This window comes from Columba livia, chromosome 1 (assembly GCF_036013475.1).
Source record: "Columba livia isolate bColLiv1 breed racing homer chromosome 1, bColLiv1.pat.W.v2, whole genome shotgun sequence".
In the NCBI taxonomy this organism is placed as follows: domain Eukaryota; kingdom Metazoa; phylum Chordata; class Aves; order Columbiformes; family Columbidae; genus Columba; species Columba livia.
Window position 1 is genome coordinate 106022491 of NC_088602.1, and position 6827 is coordinate 106029317.

Consider the following 6827-nt stretch of genomic DNA (forward strand, 5'->3'; position numbering starts at 1 on the left):
GCCAGCAACAGCTGGTGCGGGGCGTCTCGTGACTCGCCCACTCCCCCTCCCCGCACGGTGGCGCCCCCTAGCGGAGGCGGGCGGCACTGCAGGGAGCTCTGGTCGGACCCGCCCGTTCTCGCTGAGCGGCGGGGAGGGAGGGTAAAGGGCGGCGGGCCGGGGGCTGAGGGCACTCACCCAGCGCCGCCCGGGGACCCCGCCCTGCCGCCCTTCGGGGCTGCGGGATTCTCCCGGCACCGCCTGCCAGGGTTCCCCGAAAACCGAGCCCGGGCGGGCAGGGCAGGGGCGCTGGGCACCGCGGCACCATCTTGGGGGCCGTGGCACTGCCTTGGCTCAGCGCTCGGGGTGGACGGCGGCTTTCGGCACGGTATTTTTCACTGCTGTATGAAGAGAAAGAAAAAAGAAAGCCTCTGTTCTACCTTGAAATACTCAATAGTGACCCGTACCACACCCTGCGGGGCTGTCTCATGCCAAGGGCAGGAGCAACCTGATGGAGAAGGGGTCAGAGTTTCACTGTGGCCTTTGGGCATTTTCCAGCCTGACGCACGCACAATAACCGACCCTCTATACCAGATGGGGGAAGTGCCGGGAGAAGCACAAAGGACCAGAGTGTTTTAAAAATGAGAGGGGTCTGCCAGTCATCTGCCATAAGGGAGGCCGAGCCCCCTTTCCCATGGAGGTATGGATGATGTGATGAAGAAATTCAGTCTGGATAAACTCCCCAAATTGGCTTTGGAGTATGAAAGGCAGGAAGAATTATCCCCAGCCCAGCACGTCATATGAACATCACCTACAGATGCAGTGTAGGGGAAAGGGACCTGGGGGGTCCTGATGGACAGCTGGAAGACCATGAGCCAGCACTGTGCCCTTGTGGCCAGGAAGGCCAATGGCATCCTGGGGTGTATTGCAACGGGGGTGGTTAGTAGGTCGAGAGAGGTCCTTCCTCCCCTCTACTCTGCCCTGGTGAGACCACATCTGGAATATTGTGTCCAGCTCTGGGCTCCTCAGTTCCAGAAGGACAGGGAACTGCTGGAGAGGGTCCAGCATAGGGCAACGAAGATGATTAAGGGAGTGGAGCATCTCCCATATGAGGAAAGGCTGAGGGAGCTGGGTCTCTTTACCTTGGAGAAGAGGAGACTGAGGGGTGACCTCATTAATGTTTATAAATATGTAAAGGGTGAATGTCATGAGAATGGAGCCAGGCTCTTCTCTGGTACAACCAATGGCAGGACAAGGAGTAATGGGTTCAAATTGGAACACAAGAGGTTCCACTTAAATTTGAGAAGAAACTTCTTCTCAGTGAGGGTGACAGAGCACTGGAACAGGCTGCCCAGGGAGGTTGTGGAGTCTCCTCTGGAGACATTCAAAACCCGCCTGGACGCCTTCCTGTGTAACCTCATCTAAGTGTTCCTGCTCTGGCAGGGGGATTGGACTAGATGATCTTTTGAGGTTCCTTCCAAGCCCTAACATTCTGTGAGTCTGTATCTGCTGCAGAATGTGAGCTGCATCCTGACCACGGAGATCTATAGGGCACCCGGAGAAGTATAGAAAAAATTATTTGGCATACGCATGATTTTCTTTTCACCCTCTTCTATAAACTGTCCATTCTTAGGACATTCTTGTCATGTCCATTCTTAGGTATTGTAAAGAAGCTCTTTATTTAGCTTAATTAGACTTAAGAATGATTTGGGATATGGGAAGACACTAAGTCATGCTACTGCTGCAAAGTAACAATCCTTAAAACCTGGATTCCCAAACAGTCTTAGAACACTTGCACCCTGTTTTTCAGTGTATCCGACAAGGTTCACCTTCATTTAGACAGAGGACCAGCATGGAACATGCGACTACAAGAGAATTGTATATAGGTGTGTATTCTGGTGGCTGGTGTTGGCCAAAAACCAAAATCCTTTGCCACAGTGGAAAGCTCTTGGAGCTCTGAAAGAGTGATTTAGGATTTATGCAAACACCCTGACTGGCTCAGTGTATCCTCTATTGGAGCAAAACCAGAGATGCCCAAAGCACAGAAGCATTTCCAAAGCACAAAACGACAGCCAATGGCTGGTAGCAGAAAAGTTAAGATCTGTTTCAGAAGGATTTAAGGATCCGTAAATCCTTCAGGATAGGGCTTTTGGTATGGAGACTGAATCTGGATAAACTAGCAAACAGACCTAGCCTAACTACAAATATTTAATGAATATACTTTTTTTCAGTGCCTAGAAATTATCTGAATGGTATCAGAAATGGGGAATACTGTCCCTCTGAAAGGTTCAACAGTGCTTGTGTTGTGTCAGCTCTTTTTGTTTTGTATTTCACAACGAGGAAGTCATGTTGTCAGGAAACCTACTCTTATGTAAGAGCAGAAAGTACCTGGTTTCTTTCATTGTCAAGTCAAAAAAGTCATATGATTTTTAGAAACCGAGGTTTCAGCCAAAAAAAGCATTGTCCACCTTGACTGCTTTTGAAAGTCCTGCTTTAACTTGCTCTGAAATATGCTGGTATTGTGCCATCCCAGAGAATACAGTTCATTAGAGCTGGCTTTCAAATTCACAAGGTAGAAGAAAAAACAATTTAAAAATTCCCCAAAGTATCAAAAATAGTTTCAGGAAACAACAGGAAATTCAGAGGAAAAAAAAAAAAAGAAAAATATCCAATTAAGATACCTAGATTTCTGAGACTATGCTGCAATTATTTAGTTATACTAGAGGTATTTTTTCAGAATAACTAAGATTAATAAGAATTGTAAGAATATTTTACAAAGAAGTTCTAAAAGAACTCAGTTTTGTGAATGAATCAAACTGATGGGCCTTATACTGTACAGCTCCTGCCTTTTGTCTCAGATCTCTTTGTCTTTGAGCACGTTTTGTGTCATCTTGGTGTAGCTGAGGTCAGTGGTGAAATCTCTGGCAACTTCCACAGGGCTCAGATTTTATCCTTGAGCGGCCAGCCTGTTTCTTTGGACTTGTCTCCAAGGGAATGCATAGTGGTAAGTCTCCCCAAAAGGATCAAGTTTTTCTCAAATTATGCAAATGTGCATGCTGGAAAGCAGTTAGCAGGTGTGTTTGAGGTAAACCGAGGTTGAAATAACCTGTTGTAATGAAATATGCACTGAAGTCTGGATTAACTTGCTTTCCTGTTACCAGCCAGCAGCTGCTTCTGTGCAGAACCCGAATGAATCCGTCTCCATTCCCACCAGGAGGGCTGCTGCTTCCATGTTTGAGGGGTAGAATGGTTAGAATTATCTAAAAAGACCATGTGTATTGTTGTTCTTACTCTCATTTTCTCTCCTCCCTAAATCTTACTTGTAAGTGGGGCAACAAAAAATGTCGTGCAAAATAGCAAGCAGCACTTTCTTTTTTAGCATGCAACAGGAACTGGTATTAATAAAAGCACACAGAGTGCTACGCATCTGCCTGAGGCAAGTCTTCCCCACATCCTCTCCAGAGCTGGAGGTCTTGCTTAGTCTCAAGCCATAGGAAGGAGCCAGGTCAGTTCCCTGAGAATCTTTCACGGCGATGCAGCTGAATGATTTATTCAGAGAGTTACGGGACCTCAGCTGCACTTGTACCGATAGCATATTTTTATCTGCATCTAGATTTCTCAATATCCTCTTTTCTTGGAGTCTGGATGGAAAGGCTTAAAGTGGGCACCAGTTTTCTTTATTTGCTGTTTGACTAATCAAACTCTCTTTACTTCTTGTATTTTAATTTTTGATTTCCTCCTTCGCTAGGAAGATTTCTTGCATTCCTGTATGAATGCCTCTCTCGCACCTCAAAGGTTCTCTGTTTGTAATAAATAAAAGAGGGAAGGAGAAGAACTGCTTATTCCACAATAAAATGCAGTGAGTTAATAATTTTTTATTACCCTATTAAGTGTTCTCAGGTATTTCAATCCGAATCATAGAATCATTTTGTTTGGAAAAGACCCTCAACATCATTGAGTCCAACTGTTAAATTGTAACTCCAAATCACATTTCCTGTGAAATCTCTGGAGCAAAATACAGAAAATGCAATTAGTATTCAGTATTGACCTGTAATTTTCCCAGGTTAGTTTTTGGACAACATTCAGAATTCTTGTAGCATTTTCAACTGAATAATTTATTTCTGATACTCAGAACTTGAACTGATATTTATGAGTTCGCAGTTGCTTCCAGGTATTTTTTTCAAGTAATTTATACTTTATCAACACTAGGCTGTACATAGAAAAAGTTCATTTCTATCAGAACAGTACAGAATAGTAAAGAAATACTGCAGTAGCACTGCTCAGAAGTTGGACCAAATGCAAAATTAACAGTTTCACATAGTAAGACTACATGAATTTCCATATGCTGGAAACAAAAGGACCACCATTTTCCTTTATGGCCTTTGAAGATGTTTTTTAGCTCATTAGAACCTTATTCCTGTAAGCTAATACATCTCATCCATCATGTGTAATTATGCAATTTGACGAATCTAAGATTTAGACATAGCTGTCTGCCTGCCTCCACAAATCATCTGTATCATGCATGCAAATAATTTGGGGTATAAAAGTTACAAAAATAAATATTGGGAAAAAATCAAGACTTAATTTTGTAACTTTTATGTTTTGGATACAGTAGAAGTCCCTTTGTCTCTGATCCTGCAACATACTTAAATTGGTGTCCTTGGGTGCACTATCCCAGGCTCTAAAAAGAAACCTGGGGATTGTAAATCTTTCCTTAAAACTAATGGGGGTTCACAGGATAAGCAGGTGCTTTTCCTATATGTCACAATCATAATTTTGGCATGGTCTTTTGCACTGTCCAGAGGTGATTATTTTCATGGCATCTTGGTTTTTGAACCTACAGCACGCACCAGCAACAGGTTTCCAGATTTATTTTCCCATGCCCGAATGAACAAGCAACTTTGCAACAGCGCTCTCAACTTTTTCCTCTGCAGCCACACAGAGCTGGTCTGTCTGTGGTCATGTTGCAAGAGGTGCGTGACTGCACGGGCTGGCGTGCACTAGGGCTGGAGCTGGGGATGGGACTTGTAAGATGTTTGGGGGCGTCAGCTGGCTGAGAAGAGCCTTTCCCCTATTGTGCCCTGTGTGCCACCCTGCCTGCTCTGTGAACAAGGATCAGCTGCCAGGACCCTCACTTGTGCCCGGTTACATGGCTGTGAAATGGGAGTTAAGTGCTCGCACCTCATCCATGACAGAAAAACCGTGCTAGTGGTGAGGGCTGTTTCCAGGTGGGTTTTGCTTGGTGTACAAGGCATGCAACTTCAGCTGCTTAGTCTTTCAAAACCAAACTCTGCAATCTATCACAAGTCTCCTATGAAAAAAAGACACAATTTCTACTTTTCAATTCACATAGCCTTAGTTTAGATTGTTTGGAAGCAATTTATCAAAAGTAAGGTGACACTAGAAAAAAAGACTGATCACAGAATCACAGAATGACAGAACGTTAGGGCTTGGAAGGGACCTCAAAAGATCATCTAGTCCAATCCCCTTGCCAGAGCAGGAACGCCTAGGTGAGGTTACACAGGAATGTGTCCAGGCGGGTTTTGAATGTCTCCAGGGAAGGAGATTCCACAACCTCCCTGGGCAGCCTGTTCCAGTGCTCTGTCACCCTCACTGTGAAGAAATTTCTTCTCAAATTTAAGTGGAACCTCTCGTGTTCCAGTTTGTACCCACTGCCCCTTGTCCTATCATTGGTTGTCACCGAGAAGAGCCTGGCTCCATCCTCGTGACACTCACCCTTTATGTATTTATAGACATTAATGAGGTCACCCCTCAGTCTCTTCTTCTCCAAACTAAAGAGACCCAGCTCTTTCAACCTTTCATGTTACTCTTGCAAGTAATAATCTGGTTAATGTACTTTCACTGATTGCTAGAACATCTGTTTTCTCATATCCTCGCACAATCTCAGTGGTGTCTTGGGTAAGTCTTTAGCAAGGCATGTTGAGCAACCTCATAGCTAACTTCCACCTCCTATAAGCACCATTTTGCTGGCAAGTTGCAATGACCGGGGAGGGCCACACACACCCTGTTGGGTGTGAAAGCCGCGGGCTGCACTTGGCCACCGGTGCACCGGTCCCTGGGAGGTGCCAAGACGGCCGGTGGCCGGTTCTCCCACCGGCAGGTAGATCCTGGCCGGCTCCACAGCGTCTGCGTGCGGAGCAGGAGTTGCCCGCGGAGTCCGGCGTGGGCGGGTTGGCCTCTGTGCCCTAAGACCTTTCGGTTCCGCATTAAATTCGTTGACTCTCCGCCTGCGGAAAGCGCACGGCTTATTCAGCACGGCGGTGTTTCTTAAACCTCCCTAGAAAACACCAAGGCTCTCGGTTACCCTCCCCAACAGTGCCACCGAGTGCCGGACCCGGGGAGGCGGCGAGTCCCGCCGTGTCCCGGCCCACGCAGCCGTGCGGGACCGCCCCGGCCCCGCGGAACGCCCGCGCCCCCGCCTGAGGCCCCGGCAGCGCCCAGCTGCGCGCCCGCGGGCCCGCTCCGCGGCAGGAGACGGCGGAAAACACGAGTATTTAAAGAAAATAATTTTAAAATCACGGTATTCAGTAAAAGCGACGCCCACGCAGAGCCTAATAGGACAAGGGGCAATGGATACAAACTGAACCACAGAAGGTTCCACTTAAATTTGAGAAGAAACTTCTTCTCAGTGAGGGTGACAGAACACTGGAACAGGCTGCCCAGGGAGGTTGTGGAGTCTCCTTCTCTGCAGACATTCAAAACCTGCCTGGACATGTTCCTGTGTAACCTCATCTAGGCGTTCCTGCTCTGGCAGGGGGATTGGACTAGATGATCTTTTGAGGTCCTTTCCAAGTCCAAACATTCTGTGATTCTCTGAACCTCCGCCT